Below are 21,444 nucleotides of genomic sequence, written 5' to 3'. Positions count from 1 at the left end.
ACCTGCCCTCAACACACTTCAAACAGACAGGCATCTCCACAACAGATGTGCTCACTGCTCTTAAGTTCTGCTCACTTGTCATCCACTGTAAGTTCACAGGTTTAGAAATCATGTCTGAACACTTTTAGCTGAGCTGTTTGGACATTGCATCACCCTTCAAGGCCTCCATGCATTCAACATGTTAGTGCTGTATACGCAACGGCTCGACAACTAACAAAGCATGCTTAATTAAACCACAGCACTCAGCCCTGGTCTTGGAATGCCTCCATTGTCTCATTGTATGTAAACACAGAGCTTATTCCAGCTGAGCATGGCTGGCCTTGAATAGTGGTAGGGTGCTTAGTCTGCAGGTATGTTCCACTGATCGCTCATAAACAACTGTTTGCAGCCAGCATTTACAACACATTGAAAGCCAGATCTGGGTTCAAATACTATTTAAATCATTACAAAAACTTCAGCTGGGATGGATAGAGCTTGCCTGGTACAATGGAAGTCACACAAATGCAAACCCCACCCATCTGGCAGGCTAAAGCAAACACTAAACATATTTGAAAGATGTCAAATAGTATTTGAACCCAGGACATCTGAAAACACATTGGGTCACAGCGTCTGTTGATTCACAAGGATAATCCCAAGTAGGTTTGGGCAATATCCAGATTTTCATACCGTCATAATACAATTGCTGTACCATACCGGGGCATACGGTATTACCGAATGTGCACAAGGCTTTGCGTTGTTTTTTTTTACGTGTTATTTCTTACATTGGTACCCCAGGTCATCTTAGGTTTCATTACATACAGTCGAGAAGAACTACTGAACATAAGAGCAGCGTCAACTCACCATCAGTACGACCAAGAATATAACTTTCGAAGCGGATCCTGTGTTCTGCCTTTCACCCAGGACAACGGAATGGATCCCAGCCGGCGACCCAAAAAAAACGACTTCGTAAAAGGGGGAAACGGAGCGGTCTACTGGTCAGACTCCGGAGACGGGCACATCGTGCACCACTCCCTAGCATTCTTCTCGCCAATGTCCAGTCTCTTGACAACAAGGTTGATGAAATCCGAGCAAGGGTAGCATTCCAGAGGGACATCAGAGACTAACATTCTTTGCTTCACGGAAACATGGCTCACTGGAGAGATGCTATCGGAGTCGGTGCAGCCAGCTGGTTTCTCCACGCATCGTGCAGACAGAAACAAACATCTTTCTGGTAAGAAGAGGGGCGGGGGCGTATGCTTCATGGTTAACGTGACGTGGTGTGATCATAACAACATACAGGTACTCAAGTCCTTCTGTTCACCTGATTTAGAATTCCTCACAATCAAATGTCGACCGCATTATCTACCAAGGGAATTCTCTTCGATTATAATCACAGCCGTATATATATATTCCCCCCCAAGCAGACACATCGATGGCTCTGAACGAACTTTATTTGACTCTTTGCAAACTGGAATCCATTTATCCGGAGGCTGCATTCATTGTAGCTGGGGATTTTAACAAGGCTAATCTGAAAACAAGACTCCCTAAATTTTATCAGCATATCGATTGCGCAACCAGGGCTGGAAAAACCTTGGATCACTGCTATTCTAACTTCCGCGACGCATATAAGGCCCTGCCCCGCCCTCCTTTCGGAAAAGCTGACCACGACTCCATTTTGTTGATCCCTGCCTACAGACAGAAACTAAAACAAGAAGCTCCCGCGCTGAGGTCTGTTCAACGCTGGTCCGACCAATCTGATTCCACACTCCAAGACTGCTTCCATCACGTGGACTGGGATATGTTTCGTATTGCGTCAGACAACAACACTGACGAATACGCTGATTCGGTGAGCGAGTTCATTAGAACGTGCGTTGAAGATGTCGTTCCCATAGCAACGATTAAAACATTCCCAAACCAGAAATTGTGGATTGATGGCAGCATTCGCGTGAAACTGAAAGCCCGAACCACTGCTTTTAATCAGGGCAAGTTGACCGGAAACATGACCGAATACAAACAGTGTAACTATTCCCTCCGCAAGGCAATCAAACAAGCTAAGCGTCAGTATAGAGACAAAGTAGAATCTCAATTCAATGGCTCAGACACAAGAGGTAGGTGGCAGGGTCTACAGTCAATCACGGATTACAAAAAGAAAACCAGCCCCGTCACGGACCAGGATGTCTTGCTCCCAGGCAGACTAAATAACTTTTTTGCCCGCTTTGAGGACAATACAGTGCCACTGACACGGCCCACAACGAAAACATGCGGACTCTCCTTCACTGCAGCCGACGTGAGGGAAACATTTAAACTTGTCAACACTCGCAAGGCTGCAGGCCCAGACGGCATCCCCAGCCGCGCCCTCAGAGCATGCGCAGACCAGCTGGCTGGTGTGTTTACGGACATATTCAATCAATCCCTATCACAGTCTGTTGTTCCTACATGCTTCAAGAGGGCCACCATTGTTCCTGTTCCCAAGAAAGCTATAGTAACTGAGCTAAACGACTACCGCCCCGTAGCACTCACTTCCGTCATCATGAAGTGCTTTGAGAGACTAGGTCAAGGACCATGTCACCTCCACCCTACCTGACACCCTAGACCCACTCCAATTTGCCTACCGCCCAAATAGGTCCACAGACGATGCAATCTCAACCACACTGCACACTGCCCTAACCCATCTGGACAAGAGGAATACCTATGTGAGAATGCTGTTCATCGACTACAGCTCGGCATTTAACACCATAGTGCCCTCCAAGCTCGTCATCAAGCTCGAGACCCAGGGTCTCGACCCCGCCCTGTGCAACTGGGTACTGGACTTCCTGACGGGCCGCCCCCAGGTGGTGAGGGTAGGCAACAACATTTCCACCCCGCTGATCCTCAACACTGGTGCCCCACAAGGGTGCGTTCTGAGCCCTCTCCTGTACTCCCTGTTCACCCACGACTGCGTGGCCACGCACGCCTCCAACTCAAATCATCAGGGAGGAGGTGAGGGCCCTCGGAGTGTGGTGTCAGGAAAATAACCTCACACTCAACGTCAACAAAACTAAGGAGATGATTGTGGACTTCAGGAAACAGCAGAGGGAACACCCCCCTATCCACATCGATAGAACAGTAGTGGAGAGGGTATTAAGTTAAGTTCCTCGGCGTACACATCACAGACAAACTGAATTGGTCCACCCACACAGACAGCATCGTGAAGAAGGCGCAGCAGCGCCTCTTCAACCTCAGGAGGCTGAAGAAATTCGGCTTGTCACCAAAAGCACTCACAAACTTCTAGATGCACAATCGAGAGCATCCTGTCAGGCTGTATCACCGCCTGGTACGGCAACTGCTCCGCCCACAACCGTAAGGCTCTCCAGAGGGTAGTGAGGTCTGTACAACGCATCACCGGGGGCAAACTACCTGCCCTCCAGGACACCTACACCACCCGATGTCACAGGAAGGCCATAAAGATCATCAAGGACAACAACCACCCGAGCCACTGCCTGTTCACCCCGCTATCATCCAGAAGGCGAGGTCAGTACAGGTGCATCAAAGCTGGGACCGAGAGACTGAAAAACAGCTTCTATCTCAAGGCCATCAGCCACCACTAACATTGAGTGGCTGCTGCCAACACACTGACTTTAATAATAATCTGTATCTCAGTCTGTTATCCCCACATGCTTCAAGATGGCTACCATTGTTCCTGTACCCATTGTTCCTGTACCCAAGAAGGCAAAGATAACTGAACTAAATGATTACTAAATGATTACCGCCCCGTGCAAACTGAAGTGGGTCTAGGGTGGCCGGGAAGGTGGCGGTGGTATGATCCTTGACAAGCCTCTCAAAGCACTTCATGATGACACGGGGCAATCATTTAGTTCAGTTATCTTTGCCTTCTTGGGTACAGGAACAATGGTAGCCATCTTGAAGCATGTGGGGATAACAGACTGAGATAGGGAGCGATTAAATAGGTCTGGAAACACACCAGCCAGCTGGGCTGCAGATGCTCTAAGGACGCGACTAGGGATGCCGTCTGGGCAGGCAGCCTTGCGAGGGTTAACAAGTTTAAATGATTTACTCAGCCACTGAGGAGAGGGGAGGCTGCAGTCTTTGTTAGCGATCCACAACGGTGGCACTGTATTATCCTCAAAGCGGGCAAAGAAGGTGTTTAGTGTCTGGAAGAGTGATGTCGATATCCGTGACGTGGCTGTTTTTGTATTCAGTGGTTTCCTGTAGACCCTGCCACATTTTTTATTTTTATTTTACCTTTATTTTACTAGGCAAGTCAGTTAAGAACAAATTCTTATTTTCAATGACGACCTAGGAACAGTGGGTTAACTGCCTGTTCAGGGGCAGAACGACAGATTTGTACCTAGTCAGCTCGGGGATTTGAACTTGCAACCTTTCGGTTACCTGTCCAACGCTCTAACCACTAGGCTACCCTGCCGCCCCACATACGTCATGTGTCGGAGCCGTTGAATTGCGACTTCACCTTGTCCCTGTATCGGCATTTCGCTTGTTTGATTGCCTTGCGGAGCAAATAACAACTACAATGTTTACACATTCAGCCATATCGCCAGACCTCTTTCCATGGTTAAATGTGGTGGATCACGCTTTCAGTTTTACGGGTGACGTGGCGCATGTGACAAATACATTTTTATTTGACAAGTGAAATCAATAAATGATCATAGCTTGTGCATGTCATGGAAGGAGCTTTGTGTTTTGTACACTCAGTGTAGACAGTACCAGTCAAACGTTTGGACACACCTACTCATTCAATAGTGGTTTTCTCATTATTTTCTACATTGTAGAATAATGACATAAAAACGATGAAATAACACATGGAATCATGTAGGAACCAAAAAAGTGTTAAATGAATCAAAATATATTTTATATGTGAAATTATTTAAAGTAGCCATCCATTGCCTTGGTGACAGCTTTGCACACGCTTGGCATTCTCTCATTCATGAGGTAGTCACCTGGAGAGCATTTCAATTAACAGGTGTGCCTTGCTAAAAGTTAATTTGTGCAATTTAATTCCTTCTTAATGCGTTTGAGCTAATCAGTTGTGTTGTGACAAGGTAGGGGTGGGTATACAGAAGATGTACCAAATAGGGCTAAGACCAAGTCCATATTATGGCAAGAACAGCTAAAATTAGAAAAGAGAAACAGTCCATCATTACCTTAAGGCATGAAGGTCAGTGAATGTGGAACATTTCCAAAACTTTGAAAGTTTCTTCAAGTGGAGTTGCAAATACCATCAAACGCTATGATGAAACTGGCTCTCATGAGGACCGCCACAGGATAGGAAGACCCAGAGTTACCTCTGCTGCAGAGGATAAGTTCATTAGAGTGACCAGCCTCAGAAATTGCAGCCCAAATAAATGTTTCACAGAGTTCAAGTAACATACACCTCAACTGTTCAGAGGAGACTACGTGAATCAGGCCTTCATGGTCAAATTGCTGCAAAGGAAACACTACTGAAAGGACATCAATAAGAAGAAGAGACTTGCTTGGGGCAAGAAACACAAGCAATGGACGGATGATCTCCGCATGTGTGGTTCCCACTGTGAAGCATGGCGGAGGAGGTGCGATGGTGTAGGGGTGCTTTGCTGGTGACACTGTCAGTGATTTATTTAGAATTCAGGGCACACTTAACCACCATAGCTACCACAGCATTCTGCAGTGACACGCCACGCCATCCCATCTGGTTTGCACTTACTGGGACGATCATTTGTTTTTCAACAGGACAATGACCCAAAACACACCTCCAGGCTGTGTAAGGGATATTTGACCAAGAAGGAGAGTGACTGAGTGCTGCATCAGATGACCTGGCCTCCACAATCACCCGACCTCAACCCAATTGAGATGGTTTGGGATGAGTTGGACCACATAGTGAAGGAAACTCAGCTAACAAGTGCTCAGCATATGAGGGTGGCAACTTTAAAGAATTATTTCAAAGTTGATGTTTTCACTATTATTCCACAAAGTAGAAAATAGTACAAATTAAGAAAAACCCTTGAATAAGTTTGTCCAAACTTTTGACAGGTACTGTCAAATGTTTGAAAATGTGAACATTTTGAAAATGAAGTTTTATTGGATGCTTCCCGGGCACGTTGTACTTTTTCCTAATGGAAACCCTGCCACACACATCAAGTCTCTGTGCGTTCCATAAGTGCCACTTCTACTAAGTGCAAGAAGACACAATCAGCCATTGTTGACGCTGAAAGGGGTTTGAACTGAGAAGCTTACAAAGACTGCAGGAAAGTGTGCAAAAAAAAAAATCACAATGACAATACCAAGCCACAACACACTGCACAGTAATGGCAGCTGTCTGACTGAATATGCTTTTCAGACCTACAGTACTCTGAGTAAAAACATTATTCAATAGTCACTCACAAACGCTCTTGTCCTCAAGAGGAAACTTCTGGCATGCAATCCACTGGGGCAGAGTAATGAGCTCAAGGGAAAGAAGGGAGAGAGACTCTCACTAATGGCTTTTCAGATCCATCAGCTTTGGGCTCTTCAGGCTAAGAAAGAATCACAACCCATCCTCTGCACAGCACAGAGCACTAAGCTATTCCCAGGTCATATTTAATCAGGCACCAAACAGAAGAAAATGGACTGAAACAGTGAGGGACAACTTGGACTTGTCCAATAAGAAATGCTCATTTTCATTTCAGTTGAGAAACGTTTTAAAACGTTTTCTGATGTGTGCCCTGATGAACACAACCCTGACATACAAAACTCTGTCCTATGCTGAACTCTGGTTTCTCTCTGTTAGGCAGGCAATCTCCTGGTACAAGCTGCAGAAAAATACTGTCCTGAGGGCCACTTATCTGTGAAGAAAAGAAGCATTTATGGCAGCCATGCAACTCTGGGAGCTGGCTCTGACTTCCAAGAGATCGAGCTGAGACGCGTTGCGATGCATTGTTTCTCTGGCTGGAAAGTGCTCTGTATAGGAAAGAGGATTTTACGATGTTGGCACCAATTCCTATGTGTAGCATCAGACAGCCAGTGAGGGACAGTAAATGTTTATCCAGTTGGCAAAATAAATCCAAATCTAAAGATACTCATAAACATACAAATCTCTGATTCAGCCAGTGCTGGATCTACCGAAGAGGTCATTTAAAGAGCTGTAGAAAGACTTGCTTCCCTTTTAGGATTTGATCTCGAGTTGACTCATATGCCTTGACTAAACCCCTTTCCCCCCCATTAACGACACTGAACATGCAAACTGTTTGACCCATTCGGAGCCTTGCTTTCTTACTCTATAATAGAGGTCGATCGATTAATCGGAATGGCCGATTTAATCAGGCCGATTTCAAGTTATAACAATCGGAAATCTGTATTTATGGACACCGATTTGGCCATTTTTTTTACACCTTTATTTAATCTTTACTTAACTAGGCAAGTCAGTTAAGAACTCATTCTTATTTACAATGACGGCCTAGGAATGGTGGGTTAACTGCCTTGTTTAGGGGCAGAACGACAGATTTTTACCTTGTCAGCTCGGGGGATTCAATCTTGCAACCTTACAGTTAACTAGTCCAATGCTCTAACCACCTGATTACATTGCACTCCACAAGGAGACTGCCTGTTACGCGAATGCAGTAAGCCAAGGTAAGTTGCTAGCTAGCATTAAACTTATCTTATATTAAAAAAATCTATCCATCATAAATCACTTGTTAACTACACATGGTTGATGATATTACTAGTTTATCTAGCGTGTCCTGCGTTGCATATAATCGCTGAGGTGCGTATTCATGAAAAAGGACTGTCGTTGCTCCAATGTGTACCTAACCATAAACATCAATGCCTTTATTAAAATAAATACACAGAAGTATGTATTTTTAAACCTGCATATTTAGCTAAAAGAAGGTTAGAGGCAATATTAACCAGGTGAAATTGTGTCACTTCTCTTGCGTTCATTGCACGCAGATTCAGTGTATATGCAACAGTTTGGGCCGCCTAAATTGCCAGAATTTTACAATTATGACATAACATTGAAGGTTGTGCAATGTAACAGCAATATTTAGACTTATGGATGCCACCCGTTAGATAAAATACGTAAAGGTTCCGTATTTCACTTAAAGAATAAACGTCTTGTTTTCGAGATGATAGTTTCCGGATTCGACCATATTAATGACCGAAGGCTCGTATTTGTGTGTTATGTTATAAGTAAGTATATGATTTGATAGAGCAGTCTGTCTGAGCGGTGGTAGGCACCAGCAGGCTCGTAAGAATTCATTCAAACAGCACTTTCGAGTGTTTTGCCAGCAGCTCTTCGCAATGCTTCAAGCATTGAGCTGTTTATGACTTCAAGCCTATCAACTCCTGAGAGTAGGCTGGTGTAACCGATGTGAAATGGCTAGCTAGTTAGCGGGGTGCGTGCTAATGAGTTTCAAACATCACTCGCTTTGAGACTTGGAGTGGTTGTTCCCCTTGCTCTGCATGGGTAACGCTGCTTCGAGGGTGGCTGTTGTCGATGTGTTCCTGGTTCGAGCCCAGGTAGGGGCGAGGAGAGGGACGGGAGCTATACTGTTACACTGACAATACTAAAGTGCCTATAAGAACATCCAATAGTCAAAGGTTAATGAAATACAAATGGTAGAGAGAAATATCCCTATAATTCCTTTAATAACTACAACTTAAAACATCTTACCTGGGAATATTGGTGGCATCCCAAAGTCTAAATATTGCTGTTACATTGTACAACCTTCAATGTTATGTCATAATTATGTAAAATTCTGGCAAATTAGTTCGCAACGAGCCAGGCGGCCCAAACTGCTGCACATACCCTGACTCCGTTGCAAGAGAAGTGACAATTTACCTAGTTAAAAGAAATTCATGGAGGCAGGTAAAATTAACTAAATATGCAGGTTTAAAAATATATACTTGTGTATTGATTTTAAGGCATCGATGTTTATGGTTGGATACACGTTGGAGCAACGACAGTCCTTTTTCGCAAATGCGCACCGCATCATTTCTATGCAACGCAGGACACGCTAGATAAACTAGTAATATCATCAACCGGGTGTAGTTAACAAGTGATTATGATTGAATGATTGTTTTTTATAAGATAAGTTTAATGCTAGCTAGCAACTTACCTTGGCTTCTTACTGCATTCGCGTAACAGGCAGGCTCCTCGTGGAGTGCAATGAGAGGCAGGTGGTTAGAGTGTTGGACCAGTTAACCGTAAGGTTGCAAGATTGAATCACCGAGCTGACAAGGTAAAAACATTTTTTTTTAAATAAATAAAAAAAATTGGTCGTTCTGCCCCTGAACAAGGCAGTTCCCCCACTGTTCCTAGGCCGTCATTGAAAATAAGAATGTGTTCTTAACCGACTTGCCTAGTTAAATAAAGGTGTAAAAAATATTTTTATTTTTTTAAACTGCCAAATCGGTGTCCAAAAATAATGATTTACGATTGTTATAACTTGAAATCGGCCCTAATTAAATCGGCCATTCTGATTAATCGGTCGACCTCTAATGTACATACATACACCCACAAACATACATATATATATATACATATACAGTGCCTTGCGAAAGTATTCGGCCCCCTTGAACTTTGCGACCTTTTGCAACATTTCAGTCTTCAAACATAAAGATATAAGACTGTCTTTTTTTGTGAAGAATCAACAACAAGTGGGACACAATCATGAAGTGGAAAGACATTTATTGGATATTTCAAACTTTTTTAACAAATCAAAAACTGAAAACTTGGGCGTGCAAAATTATTCAGCCCCTTTACTTTCAGTGCAGCAAACTCTCTCCAGAAGTTCAGTGAGGATCTCTGAATGATCCAATGTTGACCTAAACGACTAATGATGATAAATACAATCCACCTGTGTGTAATCAAGTCTCCGTATAAATGCACCTGCACTGTGATAGTCTCAGAGGTCCGTTAAAAGCGCAGAGAGCATCATGAAGAACAAGGAACACACCAGGCAGGTCCGAGATACTGTTGTGAAGAAGTTTAAAGCCGGATTTGGATACAAAAAGATTTCCCAAGCTTTAAACATCCCAAGGAGCACTGTGCAAGCGATAATATTGAAATGGAAGGAGTATCAGACCACTGCAAATCTACCAAGACCTGGCCGTCCCTCTAAACTTTCAGCTCATACAAGGAGAAGACTGATCAGAGATGCAGCCAAGAGGCCCATGATCACTCTGGATGAACTGCAGAGATCTACAGCTGAGGTGGGAGACTCTGTCCATAGGACAACAATCAGTCGTATATTGCACAAATCTGGCCTTTATGGAAGAGTGGCAAGAAGAAAGCCATTTCTTAAAGATATCGTCGTTTAAAGTTTGCCACAAGCCACCTGGGAGACACACCAAACATGTGGAAGAAGGTGCTCTGGTCAGATGAAACCAAAATTGAACTTTTTGGCAACAATGCAAAACATTATGTTTGGCGTAAAAGCAACACAGCTCATCACCCTGAACACACCATACCCACTGTCAAACATGGTGGTGGCAGCATCATGGTTTGGGCCTGCTTTTCTTCAGCAGGGACAGGGAAGATGGTTAAAATTGATGGCAAGATGGATGGAGCCAAATACAGGACCATTCTGGAAGAAAACCTGATGGAGTCTGCAAAAGACCTGAGACTGGGACGGAGATTTGTCTTCCAACAAGACAATGATCCAAAACATAAAGCAAAATCTACAATGGAATGGTTCAAAAATAAACATATCCAGGTGTTAGAATGGCCAAGTCAAAGTCCAGACCTGAATCCAATCGAGCATCTGTGGAAAGAACTGAAAACTGCTGTTCACAAATGCTCTCCATCCAACCTCACTGAGCTTGAGCTGTTTTGCAAGGAGGAATGGGAAAAAATGTCAGTCTCTCGATGTGCAAAACTGATAGAGACATACCCCAAGCGAGTTACAGCTGTAATCGCAGCAAAAGGTGGCGCTACAAAGTATTAACTTAAGGGGGCTGAATAATTTTGCACGCCCAATTTTTCAGTTTTTGATTTGTTAAAAAAGTTTGAAATATCCAATAAATGTCGTTCCACTTCATGATTGTGTCCCACTTGTTGTTGATTCTTCACAAAAAAAATACAGTTTTATATCTTTATGTTTGAAGCCTGAAATGTGGCAAAAGGTCGCAAAGTTCAAGGGGGCCGAATACTTTCGCAAGGCACTGTATATATATATATATATATATATATATATATATATATATATATATACACACATATATACACATACATATATACATATATATACACATATATACACATATATAACTTTAACGAGTTGTATTGACTCCAACCTAAGTGTTTCAACCACTCCACAAATTTCTTGTTAAACTATAGTTTTGGCAAGTCGGTGAGGACATCTACTTTGTGCATGAAACATAATTGTTCTAACAATTGTTTATAGACAGATTATTTCACTGTATCACAATTCCATTAGGTCAGAAGTTTACATACACTAAGTTGACTGTGCCTTTAAACAACTTGGAAAATTCCAGAAAATGTAATGGTTTTAGAAGCTTATGATAGGCTAATTGACATCATTTGAGTCAATTGGAGGTGTACCTGTGGATGTGTTTCAAGGCCTACCTTCAAACTCAGTGCCTCTTTGCTTGACATCATGGGAAAATCAAAAGAAATCAGCCAAGACCTCAGATTTTTTTTTGTCGACCTCAAGTCTGGTTCATCCTTAGGAGCAATTTCCAAACGCCTGAAGGTACCACGTTCATCGGTACAAACAATAGTATGCAAGTATAAACACCATGGGACCACGCAGCCATCATACCGCTCAGGAAGGAGACACGTACGTTCATCTCTAGGAGACAGAACTTTGGTGTGAAAAGTGCAAATCAATCCCAGAACAGCAGCAAAGGACCTTGTGGAGATACAGAAGGAAACAAGTACAAAAGTATCTATATCTACAGTAAAACACGTTCTATATCGACATAACCGGAAAGGCTGCTCAGCAAGGAAAAAGCCACTGCTCCAAAACCGCCATAGAAAAAGCCAGACTACAATTGCACATGGGGACAAAGAACGTACTTTTTGGAGAAATGTCCTCTGGTCTGATGAAACAAAAGTAGAACCGTTTGGCAATAATGACCATCGTTATGTTTGGAGGAAAAAGGGGGAGGATTACAAGCCGAAGAACACCATACCAACTGTGAAGCACGGGGGTGGCAGCATCATGATGTGGGGGTGCTTTGCTGCAGGAGGGACTGGTGCACTTCACAAAATAGATGACATCATGAGGATGGAAAATTATGTGGATATATTGAAGCAACATCTCAAGACATCAGTCAGGAAGTTGAATCTTGGTCGCAAATGGGTCTTCCATACGGACCATGACACCAAGCACACTTCCTAAGTTGTGGCAAATGGCTCAAGTACAACAAAGTCAAGGTATTGGAGTGGCCATCACAAAGCCCTGACCTCAATGCAATAGAAAATTTGTGGGCAGAACTGAAAAAGCGTGTGCGAGCAAGGAGGCCTACAAACCTGACTCAGTTACACCAGCTCTGACAGGAGGAATGGGCCAAAATTCACCCAACTTATTGTGGGAAGCTTGTGGGGGGCTACCTGAAACGTTTGACCCAAGTTAAACAATTTAAAGGCAATGCTTCCAAATACTAATTGAGTGTATGTAAACTTCTGACCCACTGGGAATGTGATGAAAGAAATAAAAGCTGAAATAAATCATTCTCTGCTATTAGTCTGACATTTCATATTCTTAAAATAAAGTGGTGATCCTAACTGACCTAAGACAAGGAATTTTTACTTGGATTAAAAGTCAGAAATTGTGAAAAACTGAGTTTAAATGTATTTAGCTAAGGTGTATGTAAACTTTCGACTTCAACTGTATGTATGTATGTATGTATGTATGTATGTATGTATGTATGTATGTATGTATATGCTTCGTTAACTGTGAAAATACTCAATTCTCTATGGCATTTTCATATTCACATGGTGCAAGACAGGTTGCCTGATGACTTGAACTGAATACTTCTGCTGATCTATGTTTGCTTCATACTTCAGTCTGACTGCCATTGTTAAAGTCAATTGTGGTGATGTACAAAACAAAGTCATCAGCGATTGGATCATTTCTAATCAGAGTATCAAAGCCAACGACGAAGTGTCAAAACACATCTTTACCCACGTGTTCTTTCTCTGGACCGACTCATCGATTTCTGGGACCAATCTGAACAGTTAGAATGTGTTTGCTTTCTCGAAATCCGTGGGTAGATACTCAGATCCAGACTCATCGCGGAGAAGAAACTAACATCTGTAGCAGTGGCGTATCGTTTGGCCGGAGCAAGGACTGGGTAGTCAGGCAACAAGACAGGAGCCACAAATACAAAATATAATGTATCCGAGAAAATTAGAGGCTGCTATGAGCTAAGATAAAAAGTTTGAATGTGATGACAAGCATCTGAATACATTTTTTTTTAATGGAGTTGTTAAGTGTCTTTCACTACATGCATGCTTTGTTCAGTTGGTTGGAGAACTTAGGCTATTGCTATTCTTTCAGAAGGCATAAACCACACATTCTAACGTTACTCGGACTATACACCTGAGTGAACGTAAGAGAAGCAGTTCTTCAGCTTTGGTGCTTAAGCATTCCAAAAGCACAAATATGAAGAAACATTTGCATTCCAATTTGGACCTCTAGAGCAGATCAGGCTCACTCCCAAAATGTTAATTTAGAGCCCTGCTATTTAATGTCACCAAAGCCACATATACTGCCCAGCATTGCGACCTGTATGCTCTCGTTGGCTGGTTCTCGCTACATATTCGTCGCCAAACCCACTGGATCCAGGTCATCTATAAGTCATTGCTTGGTAAAGCTCCGCTTTATCTCAGCTCACTGGTCACCATAACACCCACCTGTAGCACACGCTCCAGCAGGTATATTTCACTGGTCATCCCCAAAGCCAACACCTCTTTGGATGCCTTTGGATTCCTTCCAGTTCTCTGCTGCCAATGACTGGAACGAATTGCAAAAAATCACTGAAGTTCGAGACTTATCTCCCTGACTAACTTCAAGCATCGGCTGTCAGAGCAGCTTACCGATCTCTGCAGCTGTACACAGCCCATCTGTAAATAGCCCATCCGTAAATAGCCCATCCAACCAACTACCTACCTCATCCCAATATTTGTATTTTTTCTGCTCTTTTGCACACCAGTATTTCTACTTGCACATCTATCACTCCAGTGTTAATTGCTAAATTGTAATTACTTTGCCACTATGGCCTATTTATTGCCTTACCTCCTTACTTCATTTGCACACACTGTATACAGATTTTCTATTGTGTTATTGACTGTACGTTTGCTTATCTAATGTGTAACTCCGTTGTTTTTGTCGCACTGCTTTGCTTTATCTTGGCCAGGTCGCAGTTGTAAATGAGAACTTGTTCTCAACTGGCCTACCTGGTTAAATAAAGGTGAAAAAAAGCCACTAAACTAAAGACATTAAACATATGCCTGATAAGGGAACATACCAATGATTCCATTGAACAGTCAAACTGATTTTACCATTCACTTCTATTTCACTGAAAGATATTTGCTATCGGAAAAGTCTAAGTGAGATCCTTGCAATGGGGTGATGTCCAGCTCTGACGTCACCCCATTGAAGTTGACATTTAAAACAGTTAAGGAACGGATTAAAGTTAGGGATGTCCCAAGGATCCCATTTAGCATATATTTGCTATTGTGCAGTGGAGAGGAGAGCAAGCTCTGACAAATGGGCTCAAGGGGTTCCCTGACATTTGAAACAGTGTAGCAGCACATCTGTGGAAAAGACAGAAGGAGAGCAGTGCTTTGAAAAAGGGGCAAAATTATAATTGTCGTCATCTTGAAGTCTATTTGCTGCAGTAGCCTCCTTTTGAGAAGCATTCTCCATCGAAAAGCTCATGCAGAAATATAAACTAACAGAAGACGTTAGAGCAGGGCTCGCCAACCCTGTTCCTGGAGAGCTACCCTCATGTAGGTTTTCAATCCAACCAGTTGTAACTAATCTCATTCAGCTAATCAACCATGGAATTATTAGAATCAGGTGTGCTAGATTAGAGTTGGAACGAAAACCTACAGGAGGGTTGCGCTCCAGGAACAGGGTTGGAGAGCCCTGTGCTAGAGAAATAGAACTAAATATATATATATATTTTGTTCTAAGTCATAACAGTTGACTCAACTAGTGTGTGGATCAAAATAAATTCTACCTTATAATCTTAGCGAAAACAATGAATCAACCTGAATCTAGGTGAGAACATTCGTGGCCATCTGTTAAAACGACTGTTGCGAAAACGGTAACATATTGATGAATGGCAGCAAGTGTTTGAAAGCATCACAGCTGTCTGTAGATCAGGGGTATGCCCCCTAGGGCCCGTGAGGTACTGCAGTTGGTCCGCTAAAATATGGATTGGTCCCCCCCATGTTTTTATGAATATCGCTAGCAACCGAACAAACAAACTTTGAATTACATACCTACAGTATTAACAGAGGAGAGAATCTAATATCAAATTATGTCAAATTTATTTTTCAAGTCCTAATATTGAGCAAATTACACTCATTGGTGCCAATTATACTCACTGGAGTATCTGACATAGGCTTTGAAAAAGCACTCATGTAAAGGCTTTCTTGACTTGGACATACATTTTGCCAACACATGGCTAACCTTTGTTAAACAGCTGCTCTTCGCGAAAATGTGGTTTGAAGTTACAGTACCTTTCTAACTAATAGGCTATAGAACAGGTTTCACCAATTGGCGGCCCATAGGCCGAATTTGGCCCGTAGGTTATTTTACTTGGCCACCCAAGTTCATTTTTTGACCTTATTGAAGAGCTCAGTGACACTTTCAACATGGCAATGTCATAGGATGCCACCTTTCCAACAAGTCAGTTTGCCACCAAGTGCTGAAGTGCGTAGCGAGTAAACAATAGTCTGTCCTCAGTTGCAATACTTACATCACTCCAGGCAAGCTTTACACCACTCCAGCTGACGCTTGGCAGTGTGCATGGTAATCATTGGACTCTGGAGCAGTGGAAACGTGTTCTCTGGAGTGATGAATCATGTTTCCCATCTGGCAGTCCAAAGAACGAATCTGGGTTTGGCAAATACCAGGAGAACGCAACCTGCCCAAATGCATAGTGCCAACTGTAAAGTTTGGTGGAGGAGGAATAATGCTCTGGAGCTGTTTTTAATGGTTTAGGCTCCTTCATTCCAGTGAAGGGAAATCTTAACACTACAGAATATAATGACATTCTAGACAAGTCTGTGCTTCCAACTTTGTGGCAACAGTTTGGTAAAGTCCCTTTCCTGTTTCAGCATGACAATGCCCCCGTGCACAAAGCGAGGTCCATACAGAAATGGTTTGTCAAGATCGGTGTGGAAGAACTTGATTGGCCTGCACAGAGCCCTGACCTCAACCCCAGCGAACACCTTTGGGATGAATTGGAACGCGACTGCGAGCCAGGCTTAAATCCCCCAACATCAGTGTCTGATCTCACTAATGCTCATGGCTTAATGGAAGCAAGACCCTGCAGCAATGTGCCAACATCTAGTGGGAAATCTTCCAAGAAGAGTGGAGGCTGTTATAGCAGCAAAGGGGGTGACCAACTCCATATGAATGCCCTTGATTTTGGAATGAGATGTTCGGGCAGGTGTCCACATACACTACATGACCAAAAGTATGTTACGTTTGGTATGGTTACATAAGACATATGGTTATTTAAGGCAAAAACAAAAGTTGGGGTGGATGGGTGAGCATATAACGCAAACGTCCAGCTAGCTAACATTAGTCACCTAGTTAGAATTGTAACAAATCATACATATTGCAAATTCATAACATAGTCAATTTTTCAGATTTGTAACATATTGTACATTTAGCTAATTCCTAACATATAATACAAATTGTAATTAGTAACATGTTTAAAAATAATAAATAACCCTTATTTTACCAGGATGAATGAGCCAATTCTAGACTGGGGATGATTAGTTGACTGTGACGGTATGAGGGCCAGATTGGGAATTTAGCGAGGACACAGGGGTTAACACCCCTACTCTTACGATAAGTAGGATCTTTAGTGACCACAGAGAGCCAGGACAGCCATTTAACATCCAATCCTAAATAAATATAAATTTGATGACATCCACAAATTAATACATACCATACGAAAAGTAACAACATATCAGACTAAATCGAGTGTCTCAGATTAGCAGACAGAATGAGACCAGGTTGGGTCCCCTGACCATCGCTCAATAAAAAAAAAAAATAGTCCCGCAGTTTATCTAGTTGAAAATCCCTGCTATTGAGTTATACTTCCTCTTCCAACAACGTGGGGAGGTCAAAATTATCTAAAAAACACAATTATTTAATAAATAAAAAAATGTTGATTACTTCTCCTTGCCATTATCATTCACCTGACAGGACGTGACATTTTTGTTGTTGTTAACGTATGATTGGGGTCCCTGGGTCGCCGGTTTGCCTGGGCGGGGGTCCCTGGGCAAGAAAACGTTGCAAGACCCCTGCTGTAGATTAAAGTGAGAAGCCACGTTGCTGGCTACATGCTATCTGTTAAGGTGTAATTATTATAACATTTCACTTTTTAAAGAACGAATTTGACGTACGTAGGCTACATTCATTCACTGGAACAAAATGAAAGCTGTCAATAATTTTCCTTGCAAAGAACTCAATGTGCAAAACTAACATTGCAACAGTATGCCATTAAAAGTGCTAATATTAGAATGAGTTAGATAAAAGTAACATTACGACTGTCAACATTGTCATTGTTGCCAAATCACAGCAGCCGCTACTCACTGTGACTGAATTAGATGGATACAAAACATCTGCATAAATGTCGCACTTACCGAAACTTTGCTTGAATCCTATTTATAACTTCCAACGGTTTATATATCCTCCTACTGAAATCCCTGTACTTTATCAACTTTTCCGCTACAATACCAGCCCGATGCGTTGCCTCTTCTCTACGCCATGTCGGAAATGGGACGATGGGAAGTTGGAAAGTGGAAACGTCATCGCAGGCAGGCACATCCCGCCCCGCTCCCGATTGGATTGGTTTGGCAAGAGGAAAGTCTCTGATCTTTTCAGAGTTTGGGACATGCCTGCCAATCAATTTTAAAAAGCAAGACGGCCCCAAGTGGTCTGTAGGGGGCACACACGTAACCTAAGTGAAAGTCTGGGAAATGTATTTCATAATTACTTTTCAAATTTCCAGTGTTCTATTGCCTTTCTTGTACAATAAGGGGTAAAAAAAACATCTTAGACCTTGTTAATAGAATGGTTGTAGAATAAAATAGAATGATCAAAAGGATATGTTTACAGCCTTGTATTGGCTGCACACTCACAAGATGTAGTTACAATCACAAATACAAGAAAATACAGTTCAAGGCAGGGCTGGATAATTAGAATAGAGAGGAACTGCAGCAATAGCTGACCAGCTGACTGGGATACTGTAGGTTTTGTAACTTTAAATTAGGATTACCTGTGTTTTGAAATGGTTCCTGTGCGATCCTTACCATTGTTGTCTTTATCCAGTCTTACAAATATTCTGTTGGTGTGCTCCTCAACTGTAAGTGGGTTTGGCTTAGTGAACAAGGCTGCCACACTCATCTTGTACACAGCCTGTGTAATCAGAGACCATATACTTTGTTAAATTTGACATTTAGCACCATCTAGTGAATGACAAGCACAGTAACATCTGCTACAAATGCAGCCGGGGCAAGTGCCAATGCCAGTGCAACGCAGTGCCAGTAGGTTCCCAGCCTCCCATGGCACCCACACAAATTCCACTAATGATTCAATTATATTGAATTCTCCCTGAGAAGTGATCTGATCTTGAGCAAAGACATTTGAGCAAGGCAAAGAACAGTAACATTGTTCTATTTTCATCCTCATAATGCATTGCACCTACAGTACCCCTTGGGATGACAATGAAATATAATGTATTATACTGTATCTCTACATACTCCTGTAAACCAACAACCCCACCCTGTGCATAACCACAGATCCTCAGTCTCTCACACAGTATTAAATATTCTGGTAACACTTTGCCTTAATTTGCCCTTATACCTGTGTGGTAATGCCTGTTCCCTATTCCACTTGTGTAAAAAAGGCTTAATTCTACTACTATGTAGTTACCTGTACTGACAATATATTAGTACAATTTTGTTAGATAATAGTTGGTGATACTACAACAGTAGCAGAGTAACAAAATGTAAAGTATTGACAGCATTTTGTAAAGAATTATGCAAATAACAGTGCAGTAATACAGAGCTGCTGTCTGTTCTAAGGATGGCTAACATTGAAAAAGTATTGAGAAGACTGGAAAGACAAAGGGAAAAAGTTTGTTTAAAGATAAGAAAAGTACGTTTTTGGTGCCTACCCTGTTATTATCCAAGGTGGTGAATGTCTGCTCAGTGTAGCTGACTCATTGCCCCCAGTTCCATTACAGAAGTATCTCCGGAACTCATGCAGAGTGATCAGTCCACCGGGGAACAAACTTTCTAGCACAAATAGACAACCAAATAAAAGAACACAGAGATAAATATTTTGAAATTAAAAGATTAAAGTTAGAATTTTATAGTTGATCTAATCAATCAATAACATAAAATGATATAGATTCAGCTGTATTTGTAACGGTTTTAAAACCACTTTACAGTGGCTGTTTCTTGGTTGAAACATTTGTACTGTATGTCACAAAGACAGAGTTCCATAGAATGATATAAAATGGCCCAAACAATGGTAGCTAGACTAACAGAAGCTTATCTCAGTTATCATACTCAGTTTTTCCTACTTTTGTCCCAAAAAAGTTAAATGGATTTCTTAAGATCAAATCACATGTATTTATATAGCCCTTCGTACATTAGCTGATATCTCAAAGTGCTGTACAGAAACCCAGCCTAAAACCCCAAACAGCAAGCAATGCAGATGTAGAAGCACAGTGGCTAGGAAAAACTCCCTAGAAAGGCCAAAACCTAGGAAGAAACCTAGAGAGGAACCAGGCTATGTGGAGTGGCCAGTCCTCTTCTGGCTGTGCCGGGTGGAGATTATAACAGAACATGGCCAAGATGTTTAAATGTTCATAAATAACCAGCATGGTCCAATAATAATAATAATAATAATAAGGCAGAACAGCAAGGAGGACAGCAAGGAGTCAGTCCTGAGGCATGGTCCTAGGGCTCAGGTCCTCCGAGAGAGAGAAAGAAAGAGAGAATTAGAGAGAGCATACATAAATTCACACAGGACACCAAATAGGACAGGAGAAATACTCCAGATATAACAAACTGACCCTAGCCCCCCGACACAAACTACTGCAGCATAAATACTGGAGGGGTCAGGAGACACTGTGGGCCCCATCCGAGGACACCCCCGGACAGGGACAAACAGGAAGGATATAACCCCCACCCACTTTGCCAAAGCACAGCCCCCACACCACTAGAGGGATATCTTCGACCACCAACTTACCATCCTGAGACAAGGCCAAGTATAGCCCACAAAGATCTCCGCCACGGCACAACCCAAAGGGGGGGGCGCCAACCCAGACAGGAAGATCACATCAGTGACTCAACCCACTCAAGTGACGCACCCCTCCCAGGGACGGTATGAAAGAGCCCCAGTAAGCCAGTGACTCAGCCCCTGTAAGAGGGTTAGAGGCAGAGAATCCCAGTGGAAAGAGGGGAACCGGCCAGGCAGAGACAGCAAGGGCGGTTCGTTGCTCCAGAGCCTTTCCGTTCACCTTCCCACTCCTGGGGGAGGTTCAATGTGTAATACAGTGGATTGGTTTTTGCTTTTAAGTTGAATGTCATTTATTTTTTATGGTCAATTTCTGATTGCTATCATTCGTGAACAAGAGACATATTATATTTAACTTAACAAAAAAAAGATTATTTTGAAATGACAGATAGAATTCTTACCTTACCTAAAGCACTCAGAGCTCTGTGACGTAGGTAGTCCCTCTCCTACAGGGTAGAGATGCAGACTGTCACTTCAACAGAATGGACCCTCCACCTTGCAGACTTTATGTACACACCACAACCCATATTCACAAAGCGTCTTAGAGTAGGAGCGCTGACATAGAATCAGGTTCCCCCAGTCTTAATTATTATGATCTGAAAAGCAAAACTGATCCTGAAAGCATCTCAGAGTAGGAGTGCTGGTTATGAAAACAGAACTTTACACCAGCTTACCATGGGCACACTTAATCACACGTACCCAAGTGGTATCATATTTGTAAAATTATGGAAATGTAATTCTCCTAGCAGGGGGGCAAAATGGAAGAGGGCAGGTTTGATCTAAATAGAATGACCAAAAAGCAGCTGTAGTCATGAGTTCTCATTATGAGCTCTACAGGGAAAGTGTCGCAGTAAGGCTATGGATTGAAAGAGGACATTTTTACAGACAGGAAACAACATTGATTTAATATGAAGTGTGTATGTGTGTGCGCAGACTGTACATGTGTGCATAACCAAAACACCACTGTGAA

The 21,444-nt window shown here is 42.4% G+C and overlaps 1 protein-coding gene across 15 annotated transcripts in view; it reads right to left on the bottom strand.

Annotated features, from left to right (window-relative positions):
• The window catches only part of ppfibp1b (PPFIA binding protein 1b), a 56,510-nt gene extending 37,978 nt beyond the window's left edge, over window positions 1-18,532 (bottom strand). For 11 of the 15 annotated variants that reach the window (XM_020455851.2, XM_020455854.2, XM_020455852.2 and 8 more), the window contains exon 1: window positions 17,810-17,950. The gene's annotated coding sequence lies outside the window, so the exon portion shown is untranslated. Of the gene's footprint in view, window positions 1-17,809; window positions 17,952-18,444 lie in introns of those variants that run through there. The other 4 variants (XM_020455850.2, XM_020455853.2, XM_031801642.1 and 1 more) reach the window with 3 other exon arrangements.
• Window positions 18,533-21,444: the final 2,912 nt, after the last annotated feature.

The sequence above is a fragment of the Oncorhynchus kisutch genome, linkage group LG22 (assembly GCF_002021735.2).
Source record: "Oncorhynchus kisutch isolate 150728-3 linkage group LG22, Okis_V2, whole genome shotgun sequence".
NCBI lineage: Eukaryota > Metazoa > Chordata > Actinopteri > Salmoniformes > Salmonidae > Oncorhynchus > Oncorhynchus kisutch.
The sequence above is the reverse complement of the archived record's forward strand: the minus strand, read 5'-3'. Positions and strand labels throughout refer to the sequence as shown.